At 55.2% G+C, this 24,816-nt stretch overlaps 1 long non-coding RNA gene and 1 other non-coding gene across 2 annotated transcripts; one reads left to right on the top strand and one right to left on the bottom strand.

Moving 5' to 3' along the window:
* Nucleotides 1-2,041: 2,041 nt before the first annotated feature.
* Nucleotides 2,042-11,014, top strand: LOC122239172. Its single transcript, XR_006218126.1, has 2 exons — nt 2,042-2,143; nt 10,665-11,014. It is a non-coding gene; the product is annotated as an uncharacterized LOC122239172 (long non-coding RNA).
* On the bottom strand, nt 2,241-2,313 carry TRNAK-CUU. The gene has a single exon. It is a non-coding gene; the product is annotated as a tRNA-Lys (tRNA).
* Nucleotides 11,015-24,816: the final 13,802 nt, after the last annotated feature.

The raw sequence follows: 24,816 nt of genomic DNA, 5'->3' as shown, positions 1-24,816 counted from the left end.
TAAAATGAATCATTCATAGAATAATTGAATACAGGCTTCAAATATGAGTTCCATGAGAGACTCAAGCGTGTTTGATTTGATATATCTTTGAATACATCCTGTCAGTAAAACTAGTAATAAATCGTTAGTCAACATAATCAATCACCGGCCAGCAAGAAGAAAATATACCTTGAGATCGAGGTCATTTTTAAATGTTAGTTCTCAAGAAGCTGTGACCCTAACACCCTCGCCGGAGCTGAATGTAGGTCCACACCCAATCAAACCATTGCTTTTCCCAACACTTTTGAAATGAAATGAGATCAGATGAAATAAAATGAAACGGACGGCAATTACTTAATGCCAAGCATAAAAAATCTTTTTTTTAATCAAAATCACCTCCTAATAGAACACGGATTATATTAGTGTCCTGGGGCTACCATAACGGGTGCCACAGAGTGGCTTTAACAACAGACATTTGCTGTCTCACAGTCCGGAGCCCAGAGGTCTGAGATCCAGGTGCTGGTTCCTCCCGAGGCGGGTAGGGGGAGCCTGCTTTTCGACTCTCTGTAGCTCTGGTGGTTTACTAGGAACGCTGGCGCCATTCAGGCTGCAGAAAGGGCAGCTCTGATCACCATGTGTCTTCACCCGGCCCTTCCCCCTTGTGTCCAAATGTGCATTTCCGGGTGTGCGTCTGTGTCCACATTCCCCCTTTTCATAAAGACACCAGTCATGCGGGGGTAAGAGCCCATTCGACTCCGGTACATCCTCATTTTGACTAATTACATCTACAAAAACCCTGTTTCCGAATAAGGCCACGTTCTGGGGTACAAGGGTCAGGGCCTCAACACACGCGTGTTATGGGAACACAATTCGCCCCGTAACACTGTTCGAACAATGTTCGGTTTCAAATGGATGCATGATGGGGGCACCTGGGGGGCTTAGTTGGTTAAGCAACTGACTTCAGCTCAGGTCATGACCTCACGGTTCATGGGTTTGAGCCCCTGTATTGGGCTCTGTGCCCACTGCTCAGAGCCCGGAGCCTGCTTCGGGTTCTGTGTCTTCCCCTCTCTCTTTGACCCTCCCCTGCTCACACTCTGTCTCTCTCTTTCTCTCTCTCTCTCAAAAATAGATAAAACATTAAAAAAGTTTTTAGACAGATGCATGATGAAGACTTCTGGGGAAAAGAGTGCACTTAGCATAATGAACACTGAGTAGTGTACAGAATTATTGAATCACCGTATTGAACACCTGATACTGACATAACACTATGTTAACCACACCGGAACTAAAAATTAAAAATCACCAATCAATAGATGTGTGCCACTTCATTGACTTCTTGTCAATTCACCAGTTCGCCTTTTCTCCAACAAGGTTTTTGCCTTTTGAAAAATTCTATGTCACCTCCCATCACCTAGAGATTTTTTTAAGTGCTGTAATGATAGAGGTATTTAGGGATCTTCATTTCTGATGCTGAAATTTTCTGTGCCTTCCTTCCAAAGTCTGAAACTGTATCCCGAATTGATAAGAGCATCTGGTAGCTGTGGAGAATGTTTGGGAATTGCTGCGAACCATGGAAAGGATTTAAATCCTAAGGAAAACATTTGCAGCTGTCAACATAAAGGCCAAGTTTTGCCCTCTAAGAAATCGGGTTCTTTTAGGAAAACCTATGCAGGAAAAAAAAAAAAAAAAAAAAAAGTCTTTGTCGCTTTTGAGATACGTTTTCAGACTCCCAAATGCAGGACGGAAAAATACTCTATTTGAATCGCTAACTTAGGGGGAAAAAGGTGAAAACAGTCCTAACTGGTGTGTTGACAGCGAGTAACTGATCACTGAAGCGGCCCCAGAGCCCTTCCCACACGCAAAAAGCAAGTCGATTCACTCTAAGGGATTTAAGAACAGGAAATTAATATGCATAAAAAACCCCGTGAGTCACAGCTGGTCTCCAAACTAATCGATACCACACAGCATTCCATTAAATACTAATTAATGAAATATTAATCAAGGCCCACACATCTCAAACGTATTGGCAGAACGCCACCGTTTCATTACCGTTGGAGTCTTCTCGACCCTCGCAGTCGAGTCCCCGGCCTTCGCAGGGGGCGGTCAGCACCTGTGTCTCTCCGCATCAGGTAACCTTCACCTGTGCACTCAGAAGATGAAAACCGTAAGCTCCGAGTCGGCGGTCGAACGGGTGAAGGCAAGAGCTGGGGGACAGGGTGGGGGAAGGGAGATGGGGCCCGTCGGGAAAGCAAAACCACAGCCGCCCAGCGTGGGGCTCGAACCCACGACCCTGGGATTAAGAGTCCCATGCTCTACCGACTGAGCTAGCCGGGCAGGCGGAAGCAGCGCCTTTTCCGAGGCTCTTCAAAGGTATAAGGTTATTTTAACCTCGCGCACCACTTCTCGTTTCTTTTTTTCTCACACTTTCGGGGGTAAAGTTTTTCATTACTGTCGCCACTGCAGTTCGTTTCTGATTCTGCGCACGCAAACTTTTATTGCCTAATAAAACGTGGAAACGGCCCTCTAGCGGTCGGCGGTGAGTTGGCCACGCCGGCGACCCCCGCTCGGGCCTGGACACCCGAGCGCATGTGGGGGCGGGGCCGCGGAGGTGCCGGAGACCCCGGGGCACCCGCTCGTCCCCGACGCAGGGGACCTACGAGGTGCCGGACGCGCACAAAGCAGGCTCCCCGGGGAATGGCCCGAAAACCCTGCGGAAAAGCTCAGAGCCCGAGGCACGGCAGTAGAGGTAGCTGGCCTCTCGCGACCCCCTGTGCGTTTGAGGTTTCTGGAATTTTTCCGAGGTTTTATGGGATTTTTCAGCAAAGCCATGCCACATTGTTCTCACAATAGAAGGTTATGGAAAAGCCAACGCAGTCTCCGAAATTAATTGAAAATACCACGCAGCGTTTGCTCCCACGCAGATCTAAAAGGCGAAGACCTCTTCCCTATAGACTGGCAACACCTCAGTGTGGGAAGGGACACTACTTCAAGCTTCGTCCCCACTAAAACTGAAAAATGAAAGACTTATTTTGCGTCCCCAGCGGGCACTGTAGTTCCCAGTCACCAACTAGTCCCAGTGGATGAGGGAGTGCTCTGCTTTGTAGGGAGAAAAACCGCACAAACGTGTAGGATCAGAAAAAGCATCCTTTTCAAACCCTTACAAACAAGGATTATCAAATTGTAGCTAAACCACTATGTTAACAGTTGGTGGGGACCTGAAGAGTCACACAGGGGCCCACATGAAGAGGCAGAAGGGCCATACTGATCAGATGCACTAGATGATCCTAGACCGGACACTGTTCCGGATACACCAGCTATTGAAAAGATCTGGGGATCCCCTGAGGAAATCCGATGTAATCTGAATATTAGATGAGATGAACATTTACTGTAATGGAAAGGTGGGGTGGCTGACTTACTGTAATAGAAAAGGAGAAAAAGCTGATTGCAGATAAAATGTAATCTCTCGTTTCAGTAAAAAGAAGGCCATATATTAAGGTATTAATGGTGACCCTTGGGGAATAGGAATTCTCAGTCTTTTTGAATTTTTGCTTGCCTTTATTCTCTAGCTTCCTAAAATGCATATATAAACTTGTGTGATCATAAAAAGGTTATTTTTTTAAACAATAGATGAGAAAGAAAAAAAGTAAAGCAGAAGTAAGACTTTAAAATGGGACCCTCCCAGGGGTGCCTGGGTGGCTCAGTCGGTTGAGCATCCAATTCCGGCTCAGGTCATGATCCATGTCTGTGGGTTCGAGCCCCACGTCAGGCTCTGCGCTAATGGCTCGCAACCTGCAGCCTGCTTCAGATTCTTTGTCTCCCTTTCTCTCTGCCCCTCCCCTGCCTGTGTGCACGTGCTCTCTCTCAAAAACAAAGAAATAAGCATTTAAGAAAAACCTGTTAAAAAATAAATGCAGTTCAGTGCCATTAATGCATTCCTACTTAGTACAACTATCCCCCACCCTCTGTCTCCAGAACGATTTCATCTTCCCAGACTGACACTCTGTCCTCATGAGACACTAGCCCCCCACCCGCCTCCCCAGCCCAGGGACCCACCATTCTACTCTGTCTATAAATACGATCTCTCTAGGTACCTTATATAAGTGACATTATACAATATTTGTCTTTTCGTGACTGGATTATTTCACTGAGCATATTGTCTTCACGGTTCATCCACGTTGTGGCAGGTGTCAGAACGGCCTTCCCTTTTAAGGCCGAATAGTATTCCGTTGCATGCGTAGGCCGCATTGTGTTTACCTCTTCATCTGCCCACCGACATGCGGGTTACTCCGCCTTCCGGCTGTTGTGAACGATGCTGCTCTGAGTGCTGGTGCACGAGGATCCGTTCCAATCCCTGCTTTCAGTTCTTTCAGTTGTGTATCCAGAGATTGGATTTCTGGGTGGTACGGAAACTCTAAGTTCAATTTTTTGAGGAAGTTATTTTGCGATTTTAACCTTCATGCGAGTCATTTCCCTAATGTAGGCCTCCTTTTCCTCAAGGGCAAACTATGATGGGGGGGTGACAGAGGGAGGGCTTAAGGAGGTCCCTAAGGAGCTCGCGAACTGGTGACCATCCACGCCCCTGGATAGAAGTGCTGGTGCCCTCTGTGGAACGTCACTGAGTGAGTGCAAGGAGACAAGCTCTTCCCAGGAGGCACAGACTTGGTTTCCATTAGGTGCTGGGCCTGGGAGACCTGGGGGGAGGATGAAGGGAGGGAGGGAGGAAGGAGGAGGGAAGGAGGAGGGAGGGAGGGAGGACGGGTGGCCAAGGTTGCACGGGCTGGCAGCACGTCTGCGTCCCTCTGCCTCAGGCCACCTCAGCCCTGCATTCCCTGCCCCTCTGTCACAGAGAAGGGGGTGACGCCAAGGTCTAGGCCAGCCTGAAACGCAAAAACACCTGAAATTTCACTAAGGAAATTTCATTCAAAGGACCTGTACCGTCTTCCAGTGTCACCATGGAGACGGCAGAAAAGAGAGCCTCTCTGGTCGCCTTCCTTCTCCCCTCCGGGTACCAGCCGCCCCTAAACCAGACTCCTTGGTGATCTGGGGAGATCTCTGGAGCCGGCACCGTCTTTTGGGTACTTCCCCGAAAACTCTGCAGGCTGGTCCACCGCCTCGGGGTGAAGTCCGAAGTCTGAGCCCCATCAGCACACCTGCCTGGTCTTGCTGGGCCTGGCTTCACCTGGGTGCCCGACGCCCCCGCCCTCACCCCTTGCCTGCTGCCCCAGCCCCACCGCTCTGGGAGGGGCAGAGCCATGCACCTGAAGGCTGCCTAGGGCCCTTGCCCTTGGCCGGGAGTCTCCTCCCCACTCTCCTTTCTCAGCTCCATCCTGGCAGAGCTCAGTCAGGAGGCCCCTTCCCCAGGAAGTCTTTACTGCTTCCCAGATGGTGAGCGGGTTCTTTGTACAGCCAGGCTCGACTACACTCCCTCTGACTCAACGATGTCCCTCTGCCAAGTGTGCGGAAAGCGGGCACTGGGGCGCTGGCCTGAGACCACCTACGTTCAAATGCCCACTGGGCCACCCATGCAGCCTAGCGGTTCGCAAAGCGCCTCCGGGGTGCCAGGCAGACGTGCGCGCTGGATGTGCAGGCCGCCTGCCCCCTGCTCCCCAGGGCGCTGAGCGCCCTCCTCGCGAGGCGGGGAGTTCGGCTGGATGAGGTCCCTGTTTCCCACCCTCAGTGGGTGCCCCTTCAGTGAGGAGCACCACGCCACATGCCCTCCGCCGATGACGGCATTCGTATCAAGGAGGCAGGATTATAGACCATGCGGGCCCTGATGTAGGGGAGTAGCCCCGGGGCATCCCCGGGCATCCTGCGGGTGGGGACCAGGTGTCCTGGAGGTCCAAGCCGGCTGGGCGGCTGCAGGGAAGCAGAGGGGTGATCACAAGTACCGCTGAGGATGTAGAGATAGGGGAACCCCCTACACGTGCTGGGGCAACATAGCAACGCCGCTGGAAAACGGTCTGCCGAGTCCTCGGAAGGTTCTGCACAGTCACCGTCCGACCCAGTAGTTCAGCTCCTACGTAGGTGCCGGGAGAAACGAAAACGCGTCCACACAAAGAGTGGTACCCAGTGTCCACAGCAGGGCTGTTCATGAGAGCCGGAAAGTGGAAACCAGCCACGTGTCTACCACCTGGGGGTGAACGAGTAAGACGTGGCACATCCAGATGCCCAAGGTCTCTGGCCATGAAAGGGGTGAAGTGCTCGCACAGGCTGCGTGTAGATGTTCCCGGAAAGCCTTATGCTAAGTGACACAAGCCAGTCAGAAGAGACCACAGCGTAGGATCGCGTCTGCACTGATTGTCTAGAATCCACGCGTCCTCAGAGGGAGGAGACTGACGGCCGCCTCCCAAAGTGATAATTCTACAGCCACACGCTGAAACCCACTGAATCACACAGTTTCAAAAGTGAGTTTTAGGGCGCCTGGGTGGCTCAGCAGAAGCGTCAGACTTCGGCTCAGGTCATGATCTCACCGCTCATGGGTTCGAGCCCTGTGTCGGGCTCCGTGCTGGCAGCTCGTAGCCTGGAGCCTGCTTCTGCTTCTGTGTCCCCCTCTCTCTCTGTCCCTCCCCTGCTTGAATTCTGTCTCTCTCTCTCTCTCTCTCTCTCTCTCAAAAGTAAGTAAACATTTTAAAAAATTTAAAAATGAGTTTTATACTATGTAAAGTGTATCTCAATAAACTATTGTTTTAAAAAAGAAGGAAAAAATGCCAAAACAGGATAAGAGTTTAGACATACTCTAAATATTTAAGTTGCCAGATAAACGTTTACTTTTTTGCATCTTGTCCGTGTGTTTAATGACAGGATATACAACTTCATTTGGAGAAAAGGTCAAATGTCTAAAGTCTAAGAAAACCCCGGGGGAGGTGAGGTCTGGAGCAGGGGCTGCGGCCCTCAACTTGCTTTTGTGACGTCAGGCAAGTCTGTCTCCCACTCTGCGCCCCATATTGTTCATCTACATAACAAGGACACCCACACAAGGGTCCAGCAGGCCCTGTGCCTCCTCTTTGACCTTCTCTGAGACTAGCTGGCAGAATTCTGGAAGGGCTCCCACGCCTTCCCACCCAGGCCCCACAGGGCATCTCTGCAGGTTGAGGACAGAAAGGAAACTGTGAGCCCCTTGTGCTCACAATGCTGCCATTGTGCCCCGAAGAGCCTCTTTGTTCTTCTCAGTTCAGTCTCCAGCCTCAGACCGAGGTCCACTCTGCAGCCCTGGGAGGGGTGGGCCGCGCCCAGAGAAGCTGTGGGCAGGGGCCGAGAGCATTCGCCGAGCACTTCACAGCAGTAGCTGTCGTTTGTGGGGTCCCCGCCCTGTGAAGCACCCCCATGAGCTAACAGCACCTTCAGGGGGGCCAGGGAGGGGCTCTGTCGGTTAAGCGTCCGACTCTTGATTTTGGCTCAGGTCATGATGTCACAGTTTGTGAGTTTGAGCCCTGCATTGGGCTCTGTGCTGACCATGCAGAGCCTGCTTAGGATTCTCTCTCTCTCTCTCTCTCTCTCTCTCTCTCTCTCAGCCCCTCCCCCACTTGTGCTGTCTCTGTCTCTCTCAAGAAAGAAAGAAAGAAAGAAAGAAAGAAAGAAAGAAAGAAAGAAAGAAAGAAAGAAAGATGAAGATCCAAAACTCTAAAGAAAAAAATTTAAGAAATAAATAAAAGCTTGTCTGAGAGCACACAGCTAACAGGTTGCAGGGCTGGGCTTCACACACTTGTGCTGCGAGCTGGTGCCCGGGCACCTTCAAGGCCTCCTGCTGGGCATCCCGTGATCATTTGCTCTGCACCTCCCTTCTCACTTTCCACAACTCAGGCTCTTTTCCTGAGCACTCTGTGTATGTGAGCTCTTTCAAGACTCCTAGCAATCCTGGGAGCAAAGTGTTGTCATTACCATCATAAGGATCAGGAAACTGAGGCACAGAGAGGTTAAGTAACTTGCCCAAGGTCACACGGCTAATGAACAATAGAGCCGAAACACGGAGGAGGCCGGCTAGCCCCAGCACCTTGCTTCGGCCGTTGTGCCACAGTCAGCTAATAAGTTCTTAAATCTGACCTTTCACTTTCTGGAGCTCATGAAGTGTTTCTTGCTGGGCTGAAAGGGATTTAAGTATGCTTGAACTGGCTCCGGTGTCCGGGCCTGCCGCTGACTGGACCACGGGGCTGGGCAGAGGACGGGCAAGGGACGCCTGTGAGTCTGGAGCCAAAGAGCCACTGCCGGCCATGTGGCACCAGCAGTTCCTCTACTGTTTAAAAAGGACCCAGAAACCTGGATTTTAACTAAAAACTCCTAATTTTTACAACATTTTTAAAGTTGATTTACTTTGAAAGGCAGAAAGGGAGGGGCAGAGAGAGAGGGAGACAGAATCCCAAGCAAGCTCTGCACTGTCAGCACAGAGCCTGATGTGGGGCTCGAACTCACGAACCGTGAGATCATGACCTGAGCCGAAATCGAGAGTCAGACGCTTAACCGACTGAGCCGCCAGATGCCCCTAAAAACTCCTGATTTTTAAATCTCACCAACCAAATATTTTTTAATGCTGGCACTACGCCAGCTGAACATACCTGCCCATGGGTGGCACGTAACATGCAGGTGGCTGGTCTTCACCCTCTGCAGGGTGACCGTCACCCTCTGCACCCCCCCACCCCCCGCCCAGTACTCGTTCGTTCGGCTGTAGAGTCAGGCCTCCTGCCCTCCTGCCATCTCAGGCACGGCGGGGATCAGCTGAGGTCTGAGGGTCCTGCCACCAAGCGTGAGAGCGGGTGCCCCACGCTTCTCCACCAGAGAATACCCTCCGGACCCAGCCCCTGGCTGGAACCTCCTGCCTGGTAGCTGGGGGTGGGGGGTGGGGGTCCTCCGGGGATTAGCAACTGATCCCGGCTCAGAGCAGGTGCAGGGCTCAGTGTAAGCACGTCTTCCCTGGCTGCCCTGGGTCCTGAGGCCGTGGATGCCTGATGAACCCTGATGTTCTGGAGGGTAGGCAGATGGCACATGTGGACCTTTGACCTCAGAGACCCCTTGGTTTATTTGGAAGCCAATTCACTTCATGGACTCTTAGAGCTGGAAGTCACACAATTGCTCGTTTTACAAAGGAGGAAACAGGTCCCCACTGGGCCATTTTATAATCTCAGACTTGAACAGATACTGGTACGTAATGTCCCCAGCAGGTGATTCACAATAGCCTAAAGGTGGAAGCAACTGAATTGTCTACCAACAGGTCAATGGATAAACACAATCCATGTACGCATTCGACGGAGTATGAGTCACAGAAAGGCATGAAACTGTGATATATTCTACAACACAGGTGGGCCTTAAAAAACTGTGATCGGTGAAATGAGCCAGACACAGAAGGATGGATAGTGTAAATACTGCATGATTTCACTTACGTGAGGTGCTTAGAACCGTCAGATGCACAGAGATGGCATGTAGAATGGTCACAGAGGTGACCGGGGGCCAGGGGGAGAGGTATCGCTTACTGAGGACGGAATTTCCGGGCCAGACAGTTCTGATAGTCACGCGCCCGCCGATGTGTTTCCGTCACCCAGTCATGCTCTGACCCACGGTTTAGGTGGTAAGTGCCATGCTCTGTGTTTTCTGGAGCAGCACAAAGAGTCAGTACGCCTCTTCTCGGAGCCCCCTCCCCACTGCCTCCAACATCGTGTCAACCCTGCAGGCGCTTCAGGACCCGGGCGAGTTGAGGACAGCAGCATGCGGGCTCCTGGCTCCGCATAAAGCACCTGGGATGAAGCCGGAATCTTGGGGAAGGGGACCCCAAGCGCCCTCCTCACCACCAGCGCCCTCCTTCATCCCCTCCGACTGTCCCCCCATCCCCCTCCCCTCTGGGGGCCAGCGCTGTGTTCTCTAGAGTCAAATGTCTGTTTCTTGGCTCGTCTCTCTTTTTCCCCTTTGTCCATTTGTTTTCTTTCTTAAATTCGACTGACGAGTTAGATCATAAGGTATTTGTCTTTCCCTAACAGATTTATCTCACTTAGCATTATATACTCTAGCTCCATCCATGGCATTGCAAAATGGCAAGATTTCATTCTTTTTGATGGATGATACGATTCCATTGTATATATACACCACATCTTTATCCATCCATCAGTCGGTGGACACTTGGGCTCTTTCCATAATTTGGCTATTGTCGATAGTGCTGCTGTAAACACCGGGGTGCATGTGACCCATCGAATCTGTATTTCTGTGTTCTTTGAGTAAATACCTAGTAGCACAGTTGCTGGATTGTAGGGTAGTTCTACTGTTAACGTTCTTTTCATTCAAAATTGTGTCATGTTTATTTACTTTGAGAGAGACAAAGAGAGAGTGCGCATGAGTGGGGGAGGGGCAGAGAGAGAGGGAGAGGGACAGAATCCCAAGCAGGCTCCTCGGTGTCGGTGCAGAGCCCAACTTGGGTCTCGATCCCACGAACTGTGAGATCATGCCCTGAGCCTAAATCAAGAGTCTCATGCTTCACCAGCTGGGCCACCCAGGCGCCCCTATTTTTAACTTTTTGAGGAACCTCCATACTGTTGCCAAAGTGGCTGCACTAGTTTGCGTTCCCACCAGCAGTGCACGAGGGTTCCTTTTTCTCCCCAAACAGCCAGAGCAATCTTGAAAAAGATACTGGTGGATGTTCAACAGCAGAGTTGAATTTTGGACCGGCAGGGGCCAGGAGATCATAAATCATAAATTTCCATCCCTAGGGAGTCCCCGAGTCTTCACCGAACCCGTGCTGACTTTCCCGAACCCTGGAGGAAGGCGTAGCCGGGCCTGGGAGCCATCAGGAATCAGAGATAACAGCAGAGATAACAGACCTCACCTCTCGATGAGTGGAACTATGTGCCAGGCTGGTGTTTCTCCTTTACTTCCCGGAGCAACTCAACGAAGTAGAGATAAACTAAACGTCTCCCCCTCCGAAGACGGGGAAACAGAGGCTCAGGGAGGTGTGGGCTTGGTGAGTAACACAGAGGTGTCGAATGACAATGTGGTACACGGGAAACTAATATAACATCGTATGCTAACTACACCAGAATTAAAATTTTAGGAAAAATAATTATTTTTTGAAAAGGTGTGAGGATTTGCTCAAGGTGACACAGAGAGTTAGGGAGAGGGCCGTCTGGGTCTCCTTAACCTGCAAAGTAACAGAGACATGCCAGCACATTGCTACATAGGGTCTTTCAAAATAGCTGCTCTGTGGATCCTGGTATTTATCAAAGGGAATGTTTATGGAGATCAAAGCCAACGTCTCCAAGGGAGCTTTTAAACTGTCTCTTACACACGAGAGTGAATCAGTCGGAGACTGGCTGAGCTAGAGTCCTGGGGGGAGTGTGTGCCCGGCAAGGTAGGGTCAGGGCAGTGTTAGAGCCCCGGCCCGCCCCACTGCCAGGCCCGGCCAGGAGGGGCCAGGTGATGGGCAGGGCCTCGGCTATCTCTGCCCTCTGAACTTGTCTGGGAGACCTTAAGACAGGCAAGAGAGAAACCGTGACCCATGTGCCAGCGTGACCCCCATCCAGGCTTGTCCAGGCGGGGCACGGGGCGGCCCAGGTGCCAGGAAACCGGGCCCAGGCAAACCTGACGGCTGCTCACCTCGAGTCAGGGCTGGCCTGCCTTCCTCCTGGGGCCTTTCAGACAGAGGGAGGCAGGCCGTGACATGGGTTCCCTGTGTGACCTTGGCAGTGGCCTCGCCTCCCTGGACCTCAGTTTCCCCATCTCTAAAGCAGGGGCTTGGCCCAAAGCTCCCAGGCTGCCTCTGGTTTCTCCATCCCTCTGTTTACGCATCTGTGTCTTGCTGATCAAACTAAAGGCAGCTTCAGGTCTCCACGCGGCCACCTCCCTTGGGGCGTCACTGAGAAACCAACTAGGATAACCCAAGGTGGCAGCTGGGTCCCTGCAGGAGGGATCCCCCACCCCCACATTCGTCAAGAGTGTCAGTTACCAGTGATTATTCATCCTAACCACAAGTGGAGCCCACCCCCATCCCGCCCCGCCCCACCCCTCCACCTCTCCCCCACGCACACCCCCACCCCACCCCTGCAGGGTCTGTGCAGGGGTCTGAGGGTTCATGAGTTCATGCTCCATGTCAGGCTCTGTGTGGACAGTGCAGAGCCTGCTTGGAATTCTCTCTCTACCCCTCCCTCCCTCTCCATCTCTCTCCCTCTCCCTCGCCCAATATAAAGAAATAAACTTAAAAAAAATTAAAAATTATTCCCCGAACACTTGGCAGGAAAAGTATATTCTGCCTGTTGGGTACAGGGTTTCATACTTATTCCTTTGACCAAACTTGTTAATTGCGTTGTTGAGATTTTCTACACCCTGATTTTTAATCTGCTGAACTATCCATTGCTGAGAGGCGAGTTAAAAATCTGCGGCCACGATCATGGATTTGTCCATTTCTCCTTTATAATTATCCCGTTTTTGAAGCTCTTTCATTTTGTGAACATAAGCTGAACATTTTCAAGGATCTTGCTGGAGAATTGTCATCTCATACTGTTACGCGCTGGCCTTGTCTACCCGGCATAACGCCTTTATGCCCTGGGCCGCCTGCTTCCGCATCAGCACGGCGCCACCGTTCCCATTTGCCTGGGTTCAGATCAGCCGGCTTGTGCCCTTGTGTTTGGTTGTGTCTGTGTAAACACAACAAAGCCGTGGGCTCGTTTTTTCAAATCCAGCGGGACACTCTCTGGGCATCGTAGCGTGCGTGTGCGCGTGCGCGCACGTCCTTGTCCAGGGGCGGCACGAGCCTGGCGCACAGCCAGCCTGCAGGAAACGTCTGCGGGATGAGACTTGATCGCCACGAGGAGAAGGAAGACACACGCTAGCAGGTGGATCGCACGCGGAGGCCGTGTCCTGCGGGGAACCAGGTCTCGCTTACACGCGAGGGGGTGGAGGCCCAGCGAGGTCACGTGACCCGCCCAGGGCTCAGTCAGCCCGGAAGTGCGGCCTGACCCCTGCGTACCCGCTTCCCCCCGGGCGCCAGTTCCCGGTGCCTCCTTGTTAGACCTCGTGGGCTTCGGCCCATTCTTGGAAGCTGTCCGGCCTCGGGGCGGCAGGGAAGGACCGCCTGGGGGCTGCCGACTTTAGCTAGGGGGCCTGCCCGCAGGACAGCAGTGTCGGGTCCCCAGCGCAGGCCGCCCTGACACATGAGCCCGAGGGGGCGGCTTAGAACAACGGGATTCCGGGGCTCCGTGGTCTCGGGTCTGGAGCCACAAGGCCGTGCTCCCCTGGAAAGCGCCTCCCGACGCCTCCGCGCCCAGGGTGCCTGCTGGCCTTGGCTGATCTCCGGCCTGTTTGCGTCTTCATAGCCATCATGGGCCCTGTCTTCACTCGGCCGTGTTGCGAGGACGCCAGCGCTGGATTCAGGGCCAAGCCCAGCCTTAATCCAATCAACCTGTAGGGTTGGAACAGGGACCCTGTTTCCAAATCAGGCCACATCCCCAGGGCCTGGGGTCGCACTCAGCCACCCCTGCCCCACAGGACGGCCTCTTCCGTCCTGGACGCTGGCACCTCCCTCACCCCCTCGCTCCCAGGCGCGGCCCTCTGGGTCTGCTGGCTCCTTCCTGCCAGCACCTGGGGAACCACCACCCGCCCGCCCTCACCACCCGGCATCCCGCGCTCACCCGCCAGGGGCCACTTGGTGAGAGCTGTGTACCTGGGCACCCTCCCACCTTTTCCTCCAGAATCTGGCCCTCCCTGTCCAGCTCTCCAGGATTTCCCAGGATGTGGGCATTCAGCCAGGGGTAGCCTCATAGAGGTCCATGCTCAGACCCAGCTCCCAGTATCTGGAAGTCCCTGCGTTTGCCTGAGGCCACCCCCCCCTCCCCCCCCCCCCCCCCCCCCCCCCCCCCCCCCCCCCCCCCCCCCCCACCCCCCCCCCACCCCCCCCCCCCCCCGGGCAGCCCTGACATCTGTGAGGGCCTCCAGCTCTTCCTAAGACAAAGCGGCTGTGGCAGGTAAGGGGCCCTGAGCCACCTCCACATTCCCCCGCGTCATTTGTCTCCATTAACCCAGTCTCACAACTCGGATTAGAGGCCCCGACGGCTGGTGGGCCCGGACGGTGTGACACTGCCCTCCGGCAGCCGCAGGGTGCTCCTCCGTGGAGTGAGCACGGTGTGATTTGGGTCCCGAGGGTGCTGACAACACAGAGGAGGGAGCGTCCTGGGCTGCGTGAAGCGGAGGCCCGGACGAGGCCCCCGCCAGCTGGCCTGGCCCCACCGCAGCCTGCATTTCAGGAGCTGTCTCTGGAACTTGGGGAGGGGGTCCAGGGAACCCTGCTCGGGCGAAGAGAAGGGTGAAGGGGACCAGAGACCACGTGATGTGCAGGCGGCCAGGACAGTGAGGACGCACGCAGCTGTGTTCGTTCATCCAGCAGACACTTACTGAGGGCCCACTGTGTAAGCCATACGACTGACCACCCAACACAGGTATTTACAGTTTATAATCACGGAGAAGAAAGAAAACCGTACTTAGCATGCAGTGTGCCATCCTCCGAGGGCAGAGCAGTGTGTGGAGGGCCACGACGGGCCTGGTCCTTGTCCCCCAAGGCAGGCCGGAGGCGCTGCAGGGGGGCCGGCCGGCAGTACGGACCACCAAGAGCCAAAACGGAGGCGGAGGCAGGGCTCAGGACACACGCGGGGGGTCCCAGAAGCTTCTGCAGGGCGTAGGCTGGCATTGTGGCAGGGTCTAGAACACTTCTGGCAGGGGTCCCAGCATCTGGAAGCCTCCGTGCAGGTGATGGGAGAGGGCTCCGCTGCCCCCCACCACCATCCTGAGGGGGAAAAGACAAGGTGCCAGCGTCTGGGGGACCCCCAGACCAGCTGGGCTGTGCGGCTGGGGGTCAGGGGTGCAGGGAAGCGTGGCGGGGGTTCGGCAGAGGCCGCAGGGCAGTGGGCCACCTGTGCAAGCCGGAGGGCCTCTTCCAGCCACCCCTTCTCCCTGTCAACAGAGTTGACGGCCTTACACCTTCACCTCCTTGGAGGGGCTCCGGGAGCTTGAGGGCCCCCTCGGCCTCTCCCCTATACGCCACTGGGGGACGTGCACACACCAGGATGAAGGACAGCATCAGATGCACCCATGGCCACTCAGGCCACCACCCCTTGCCCACCCCCCCACTGTAGCACCTGACACCCGCTCAGCCTGGCCTCCATTCCCTCAGACCTGTCGCCTCCTCCGCACCTCTGTGTGTAGGACATAAGGTCTCACCAATCTGTCCTCTCCGAGCATTTATCCGCCTCCTTCGTACGTGTGCGGTCACTGCCAGCTCACTGCTCTTCCTGCCCCACAGGCCTCGAGTTTGCTCCTTCCTTCGGGAATCTCTCGTGGGCTGCGCTTCTGCGCCCTCTCGTCTGCGTCCACTGACCATTCCCTTCTCAGAGTGCGCCGTCCCCTCCGCCCCAGACGCGGGTCCCTGCCGCTGCGCCCTTGACCGGTGACTGTCTTTCTGGACCACACCAGGGGCCCGTTTCCACATGCAAGGCCGTTCCCAGAGAAGCCTCCTGAGTGCCGGCTCAGAGCTGGGCTCAGGCCGTGATTGCCAGTACCTCCTTGAGACCCACAGCCCGTTTCTGGGCGAGCAACCTCACCTCCTATGACAAGAGCCAGTAAAAGTCGCCCTGGGCTCCATAAAGGAAACAGTTCACAAGAACTGGGAGTCAAGTGAACTGTGATAATGTATAGGATCTCTGTTTTGTTTTTTTAATGCTTATTTATTTTGAGAGAGAGAGAGAGAGAGAGAGAGAGAGTGAGCTCAGGGGAAGGCAGAGGGAGAGAGAGAATCCCAAGCAGGCTTCATGCCTTCAGCACAGAGCTGGACGCAGGGCTCGATCTCACGAACCACGAGATCATGACCTGAGCTGAAATCAAATGTCGGATGTTCACCGACAGAGCCTCTTGGGTGCCCCAGGATCTGTGCCTTGTGTCAAGAAATGACCCTAAAGATAGTTTGCATGTGAAGAGCAATTAGAAAAGAACACAGAGGGCATACAAATTAATGACTGAATTATTAACCCCTTCATTTCATGGAGTAAGAAATGGGCTCAGAGAGGGAATGTGACTTGGTCAGGGTCACACAGCAGCACAGAGCAGGGGCCTCTGATCAAGCTGACTCCAAATTGAATGTCTTTCCCTCCCACACCTTGGTCGGTATCCCAGTATGGTATTTATGGACTGGTGAGTGTAACTTCTTACGATATTCTTTAAACAGAATGATTGTAGAAATGACCATTGCCCTCAAGCTCTACGTCATAAGCTATTATTTCTGATTTAGAGCACTTGTGACTCCCAGTGTCACATTCCCTTGGGAAAGCACCCTGTGTTCCACGTTAGCTCCCAGGGCGGTCCCGTGGACACCTGGGGCCTGGGCTACAGGAAGACAGGTAGAAACCACAGTAGGGGTGCCTTCTCCATCCTGCTGCTCCCACAAAACATTCCCCTGTACACAAGGGAGAAATGAGCTGCAAAGACCCACTTTTACAATTAACACCAGGGTGCCTGGGTGGCTCAGTCAGCTGAGCGTCCAACTTCGGCTCAGGTCGTGACCTCATGGTCCATGAGTTTGAGCCCCACGTCGGGCTCTGTGCTGACAGCTTAGAGCCTGGAGCCTGCTTTTGACTGTGTCTCCCTCTCTCTCTGCCCCTCCCCCACTTGTGCTCTGTCTCTCCCTCAAAAATAAGTAATAAAAAAAATTTTTTTTTTATAAAACTAACACCAAGTGAAACAATCACGGTTTGGTGCTACCAATGAACCATTGCGGTGCTTTACTTTCCAAACACGTATTGCTTTGTAAGTGGACAAGTTCTCCGAGACACTAAGATTGTCCCAAATCGTGGTGCTTTAAAGGAATGGGAGCATTCTGTCGGGCACCAGCTTGGGTAGGACACTTGGACATCTAGGCTAACCCAAGGCTGGTGGGCTCCTGGCCTGGACCCCGTGAGGAGGAATGGGTTTTTCTACGTTCAAGCATCAAGCCTTCCTCCATAGGAAGCACCAGGCATGAAATGTACGAACAGGTCTTTGCAAGGGTGCAAATCTAGAGCTCGGAGCTCTGACCCCTTCTTGTCGGGTGATGTGTACTGGGAATGCTTTACAGAGGCCCTGCGTCAGTATGAGAATCAGCTGCTGGCTACCAGAGAAGGGAGTTTGATTTACCTTTGGGGCCGGATGTGGGGAGCAGGGGCGCTGATCCCCCCACCTAAGGCCTACTCTAAGCAAATACTGAAGATACGCCCCCCCGTGGAGGCTAAAGGGCTTGCTGAAATCGTCCATCATCCCGCAACTCCACACCCCCATGTGATGCCTCACTCTGCATCTTTGGGACCATCTAGCATCTGCTGGGATACCTCCAAGGACAGGGAGCTCACTACCTGATGATTCTAAGGTGCTCAAAAATGGGAAAGGTCTGTCATAACTAGGGATCAAAATCTACTTCCCGAGACTCCTCTCCCACAGGTCACAGTTGCACCCTCTGTGGCCACCCAGGCCACTGCTGCGCCCCCTCTGCTGCTCCCTCTCCGTTATGTCCACCTCAGCCCTTCTGCCTGCTGCCCCTTTTCCTGCAACAGCCAGCGCTTTGCTGAATTGGTGACGCAGATCAGTCAGAGCAGCCCAGGGTCCAGACAGGACATGTAGCAGGCAGGCCTCCTGGATGAGAGCTCAGAACCTCCAGCCATCAAAGCTTCTTATACGCATAAAGGGGTCACGTAAGTGGGGGGCTGGAGTACATCCTTTAATAGGCAAGGAGTGGGAGTGGAGGACAGTGTGCACAGACGCTGTGGCAGGAGACCCAAGTGTCAGGCCTGGTGGGGTTCTCGAGTCTTCTTGGATGACCGAGGACACCGAGGCGGGGCAGGAAGGGACTCATCACCCCCGGGTCACACAGGTTCTTGGGGAGCTCTCAGCCCTGAGTAAAATCCACGGCCCTCCTGGGAGACCTCAGAACACCGGCCCTGAAACTAGACACTGCTTCTTGACATCATCACTCCCTCTAAACGATACTCTGCCCCATCACTCTCAGTACTGACACTCTCTTAGTGAGACGGGCGTTTCTCGGGGTTCAGGCCTGCTTGGAGGTGCGGCTGCTGGGGCCCCGGGCAGAATTCGGGGCGCCGCAGACAGCAGGGCAGCGGGCTGAGGCAGCTGTTGGGAGTGGGCAGGGCACACGGAGCCGGAGAAGGGGTGGGGGTGGGGGTGGGGGGCTCCGCAGTCAGCTTGGTCAGCACCTCCGGGGCGTGGGGGCTCCACCGGGCAGCCGGCAGGGCCCGAGGGCCGGCAGCACACAGACCCGCGCAGGGGCGGCGGCAGCAGCAGCAGCAGCAGGCACCCACCGTGGCTCGCGGCAGCACGAAGGCCGTGAACTCCAGCAAACCGCGGAGGGCAGCCAGCGGGCCCGGCGTCAGGGAAGCGCGGCGGACACAGGCGTCCGCCCCCCACGCTGGCCGCGTGGCCGGGAGCAGGCGACACGCGCGGGCAGCGCGCGGAAGAAACCGCGTCCGCCTCCCCTGGAGCGGAGCCCGAGAGGGCCACCTGCGGTCACGCACCCCGTGCACTGAGCAGACGGGCACCGTCCGCACCTGACACAGGGCAAGCCGTCTGCCGCGCGCGGCTGGAACGGCGCAGGGACCCGTCCCGCGCCGCGCCGGCCGCGCCACCTGCGGACCGTCCAGGCGGTGGTCCGCCGCCCCCGAGGTGTCAGGGCGCAGCCAGCGTGCGGGAGCGCAGTCTGACGGCGGGGTCCCAGCCCGCCGCCCGCCCCGTGAGCCGCTCCGCCCGCCGCTCCCGCAGCCGGACCCGCCGCCGCACGTTCCGAGAGGCGATTGGCCGGCGGCAGCCAAGCCCGCCCCCAGAGCATCCAGAGCGTGTTTCTATTGGCCGCTCCTCAGAGACTCCTCGCGAGAGGCCTCGGGCGCGGGAACTGACACGTGCGTGCCCCTGCGTCCCTCCGCCTTCAGCCCAGCGCTTTCGAACACCCCTCTCCAGATAAAGGTGCTAACCCCGCACGGCAGCTCCGGGCACCCCCGGTCCCCAACCCCATTTTGGTCTGTTCACGCGCCCGGGACCTCGTCCCCAAGGCCAGCAGGCCTGCCGCACCTCGGCTGGACACTGAGAGGTGACTAAACCAGGGGCAGCCAGGGTAGGAGAACCGACGGTTGACTCGCGGGCGGCGCCCTGCTGAGCTTGCTCGGAGCAGGGGCCCAAAGCCGGGGAAAGCAGGCAAGGCTTCTCAGAGGAGGTGGCTGTGAGCTGATCACAATACTCCCTTGGCTTAGCGCACTCCAGTGGCTTCCTCTTGCAATTAGGATAAAATCTGGATTTCCTGCTTTGACCTACAAGGCTCACGACAGAGACCCTCAACCAGGGCTTAAATGAAAATCGATAAACGAATTCCACACCCCGGAAGTCTGGGGTAGAATCCGAGGCCTGGTATTTTTCAAGATGCCCCAAGCAATTCCAGTGTATGCCAGCGTCGACAATCTCTGTTCTGCCTGCCCACTTCCTAGGCCTTGTCTCCTGCCGCTCTGAAGCTGGCTCGCTTCACTGCAGTGAGGGTCACACTAGCCTGACCTTCCTCGAACACATCCATCCCGGCCCTTCTTTGGGTTTTCCCGCCGCCCCTTCTCAGCACTCAGGCCCCAGCTCGAGAGCCACCTGCTCCGACGGAAAAGCCTTCCCTCAACCACCCCCTTCTTTATGTCCCAAGGTATGCAGTGCGCACCTTCAGCGCCCGGAGCACCTGGCTGAGCGCTAGCGGGGCAGCAGCGCACCCGGAGCGGAGCTGACAGGTAACCAGACGACGAGCTCATACGAGGGAGTGGGCGACAAACAAAACAGCCACGTAAGGCAGTGAGTGACCAGGCGGGAGGCTCCAGGAAGCTGGGATGGGCTGAAGAATGGGAGGGCCCCCAGGGGAGAAGCCCATAGTCCCCTTTGTGTCGCTGACCAGCTGTGTGTCCTGGGATTAACCGATTAACCTTGAACCTCTGGAAAGGAGGATAACTCCTTGCCAGGGTCATGGGAGAATTAGCAGAACCACTGGGGTAAATGCCTTACATTTGGCTGCTATGGGGCCTTGCTCCCCACCTCCATGCTGCCTCCCTCCTCCCTTCCCCCCTCCTCCCTTCCTCCCTCCTCCCTCCTCCCTTCCCCCCTCCTCCCTTCCCCCTCCTCCCTTCCTCCCTCCCTCCTCCCTTCCCCCCTCCTCCCTCCCCTCTCCCCTCCTCCCTTCTCTCTCTCCTCCCCCCTCCTCCCTTCTACCTACTCTCCTTCCCTTCCTCCTCCTCCCTCCCCTTCTCCCTCCTCCTCCTTCTCTTTTCCCCTCCTCACCCTCCTCCTCTCCTCCTCCCTTCCCCCTCCACCTCCTCCTCCTCTACCTGCTCTCCTTCCCCTCCTTCCTCTGTCCTCCCCCACCTCTCCCCCCTCCTCCTCCCCCTCCTCCTCCTCCTTTCTATTGTTCACAGGCTCTTCTCTGTGGTGGACAGTCCCCTACTGGCCCTAGTCTGGAGCTTCCACCCTCAAGAGCTCTTTCCTTCCTCCCTGCCTTCACCAGGAGCCCCTGCAAGGCTGCCACCAGGAGCCAGCAGGTGGTTTTCCTCATGTCTCTTGTCCCCCATCAGTCCCCACAGCCAGACCTGCTTCCAGGGCTCTGCCTCCCTTGCCTAGGAGAAGGAGAATAAGTGACAAATGGGATTCTCTGCCCAGTGGTCAGAAAAGGGAAAATTAACCCAATTACCCAACTCTAGTCTGGGCCAGTGCCTGGGGGAACTAGTAATCTGATAGAAAGTTTGCAGAATCAGACCATACTTTCACAGGGTTTCCTTCCAGGGGACCCCGGGGGCCTCAGGTCTTCTTCCTCTCGTGGGAGGTGTCGCTGCACGTTGGGGGACCTGGGTTCTAGTCTCTCCCCTGGCCACTAACTTGCTGTGTGATTTGGGGCAAGTGACTAGTCCTCTCCGGTCCCTGTTCTCTCCCCTGTAAAATGGGGAGGCCCCTTGTAGTCTCATAGTCAGAGACAGGCTGGATCCCTTCTCCCCTCTGCGTTCGGAAGGCGAGTCAGATCACAGCAAACCCCCGGCCGAAACCCTCCGTGACCTCCCGTCCCATTCAGAACGGACTCCTCACACCTCACCTGGCTACGAGGCCTGGTCTGACCTGGTGCCTGCTCTCCTCTTCTGATCTCGCCCTCTAACCCCACCCGATCTGTGCTGAGACCCAGCTACGCCAGCCTCTGCTTGGTTCCAGAGCACCAAACCTGTTCTTGCACTTGCCAGGCCCTCTGCTTGGGGTGCTGTACCCAGTTGGCGCCAAGACTGGCTCTTTCTTCTCCCGCAGGTCTCAGGTCACATGTTGCCTCCTCTGAGAAGTCCTCCCTGACCACTCACACTGCCTTTATCCCCAAGCCCCACCCCACCTCAGGTCGCTCCCTCATCACCCTGGGATAAATAGATATATATATTTTTGGGAGAGGGCACAAGCAGAAAAAAGGGGCACAGAGAGAGAGAGAGAGAGAGAGAGAGAGAGAGAGGGGTGTCTTCAGCAGGATCCATGCTCAGTGGGGAGCCTGGTGTGGGGCTCCATCCCGTGACCCTGGCATCATGACCTGAGCTGAAATCAAGAGTCAGGCACTCAACTGACTGAGTCACCCGGGCGCCCCCCGCCCCAAACCAAACTTCTAAATGAAACGCAACGTCCACACACATGCCCACGTGTCACAAGTATACAGACGATGGATTTTCACAGGCCAAACACACCCATGCAACCAGCACCCGCATCAAGAAGCAGAGCAGGACGGGGGGATCAGCAAAGGACCACGGCATGAAAGCAAGAGGAAGCAGTTGCAGGGGGAGAGGGGTGCGGGCTGGGCGTACATTTCGTTTTCTTTCCTTTAAAATTTTTTTTAACGTGTATTTATTTTTGAGAGAGGGAAAGAGACGGAGCACGAGTGGGGGAGGGGAAGAGAGAGCGGGGGAGACGCAGAATTTGAAGCAGCTCCAGGCTCTGAGCTGTCAGCACCAAGCCCATCTCGGGGCTCAGACCATTAAGCCATGAGACTCATGACCTGAGCCAAAGTCAGAGGCTTAACTGACTGAGCCACTCAGGCGCCCCAAATTTCTTTTCTAAAAACAGTCCCTTGAGGGGCGCCTGGGTGGCTCAGTCGGCTGAGCTTCCAATTTCGGCTCAGGTCACAATCTCACGGTTCCTGGGTTGGAGCCCCGCGTCGGGCTCTGGGCTGACAGCTCCGAGCCTGGAGCCTGCTTCGGACTCTGTGTCTCCCTCTCTGCCCTTCCTCTGCTCGTGGCTCGTGTTCTGTCTCTCTCTCTCAAAAATGAAGAAACATTGAAAAAATAAAAAAAAAAGTCTCTTGATTATTGTTACTGTAATGAAAAAATAGCGCTTCCGTAGATCGTTTTCCACAAGTGACGTGACCATTGGGATCATTCCCTGCAGAGCGGTTTCAGGTGGCCGGGTCACAGGGCATGGGGCCTTCTGGGTTCTTGCCCGGCAGCCCCTCCGGGTCCTCCTTGTCCTCCCAGGGCCCCTGTTCTGCTCTGCGGTGCTAGGAAGCTCTCGGTGACAAGGTCCCCAGAGGCTCTGGGGAGCCCGCAGGAAGTGCGGCTGGGAAGCAGGGGGCAGTAGGCCAAGGCCACGAACAGGACTAGCTCAGGGGCGCCTTCCAGCCGCATCCCCTCCTCCCACAGGGCGTGTGTGTGCGTGCGCGGTGTGCGTGCACTGGGGGCGGTGGGGTTTCCAGATTCTGTGACTGTAGCACCACTCGCCTGTTTACTCCGTGACCGTGAATCACTTGGCTCTATGTGCAAATTCATCAGCAAAACCCCAAAACCTTTGCCAACGGGGCGGGTGAGACGTGCGCCGCGTGCCGGGGTCTGCGTTCCTGTACTTTCGGGGAGGGCGAGCATTTCTCCGGTGTTGACGCGCCGCGCGGATTTTGTGTACACTCTGGGCTCTGTGGCCGGGAACGCGCGATGTGGGAGCCTGGCCCCGGGGCGCAGACACGGCCGCTTTCAAATCTGCTCCTCGGTTACCGTATGGCCCCGTGCCTGTGACTGAAGCTCCGTCTTTCTGGCCCGTGAATTGGAGAGTAACGCTCACCTCGTAGGGCTGCTCAAGGGTTAACTAGAACGTTCCTAGGAGCCTCTGTTAGTTCCGGAGTAAGAGCAACAGCTGTGAGCAGGGCGGAGGGCCTGGGGGAGGTGCAGGGCCCATCAGGGTAGCTGGGGACTTGCTGTCCCCGCCGCCCAGAGCCTGCCGTACGCCCCTCCGATTCTGGGCAGCTCTCCGTGGTCTCTCCAGAACATTCGCCCACTTTTCAGAGGCGACAGCTCCCCCTTTGCACTCAGATTTGGGTTTATCTCTTTGATCGCGTTTCCTCCCGTCACAACAACGGGGACGGAGAGCGGGGACCTGAGCACTAGGTCAGAAACCACTTCCTCGGAACTCTGAAGGTGGCCTCCTTCCCTCTGGAGCCGCCGGACAGGATTCCGGTGCCATTTGGACCGCAGTCTTTGTGACCATTGCCCCTTCTCTGGAGACTCCGGAAATGACTTTCTTCAGTGCCCAGGGGTTGGCACATGGGACACGGCGAGGTTGTGCTCTGGTGCAGCTTTCTGTGTTTTGTCCACCGCGCCGGATGCCAGTAAACGTTTCCAATCTGGAAGCTTAGGTGCTTCCGTTCCGAGGAGGGCCCTTGTGCCATTTACTTAATGGTCTTCTCGGGTTTCTCTGATCTTTCCCGGTCTCCCGTTTTGTGGATGTTGGATGTATGGAGTTCGATCATCTGGGGAACTTTCGCTTTTCACGTAGGCACGGCTATTCACTTTTTCTCCCCTACAGATTTTGCTGTTGATTTCATCTTTAAAGTATTGTTCCCAACCCCCCCGATTATATAACCAGCTCCATTTTTAATGTTGGCGAGAGCAATTTCAGAATGAGGTTCGTGCTGTTTTTATTCATCTAGGCCCCACTGCAGGCAGCACGTGTGACTATTTGTCGGGTAAATGAAGGAGAGAAATGATTTTATTGACTTAAAAAAAGCAAAGGAAAAACGACCCATATAATCTATCTTATACAGGGTTTTATTACCAGCAAAGATTCTGCTTGCTTGCTTTCTTTTTCTTTCTTTCTTTCTTTCTTTCTTTCTTTCTTTCTTTCTTTCTTTCTTTCTTTCTTTCTTTCTTATTTTTTTAGATTTTATTTTTAAGTAATCTTGACACCCACCGTGGGGCTTGAACTGACAACCCCGAAGTCAAGAGACTGAGCCAGCCAGGTGCCCCAAGATGCTGGTTTTTAAATGTTGAAACAAATATTTCCTTTACAAACGTTAATAAAATACACGAAAAAATGTTAAAGGATAAACGAGCTCCGGGCCCTCGGTATAAGGCAACAGAAGAGCGTTGAAACTTTTCCAGTTATTTCCAGACACAGGGATACAGAGCGGACATTGCTGAAGGGAGGCCATGGCAGAGAAGGCAAAGGCAATTCACAGAGAAGAAATCACGGAGGTGACGAGGCGGTGAGAGCCCCGAGCGAGGCCGGCTGTGGGCTCAGGCTGGGTGTGCGGCTCACTTCCAGAGCTGCTTAGACTTGCAGGCAGCGGCCCCTCCCGGGGTCCTGGGGGGCGCCAGCCCCTGACACCTGGCCCTGGCTCTCTGGGGGCTCCCAGGCTTGGGGCGAAGGTGAGAGCTGACCACAGGCGACAGCACAGCAGCTGTCACCGGGGTCCCTCCGGAGTCGGCACCGCTCTGGGCACCGGCCCTTGGGAGGCGCTGGTAAATGGAAGCCCGGGCGCAGGGAGGAGGCCCGTTTCCCGCGCAGCGAGCATGTGACAGAGACGGCTCCTGAAGCAGGAGC

Source organism: Panthera tigris, chromosome B3, assembly GCF_018350195.1.
Source record: "Panthera tigris isolate Pti1 chromosome B3, P.tigris_Pti1_mat1.1, whole genome shotgun sequence".
NCBI classification, from domain to species: domain Eukaryota; kingdom Metazoa; phylum Chordata; class Mammalia; order Carnivora; family Felidae; genus Panthera; species Panthera tigris.
This window is presented reverse-complemented; position numbering and strand designations above follow the sequence as displayed.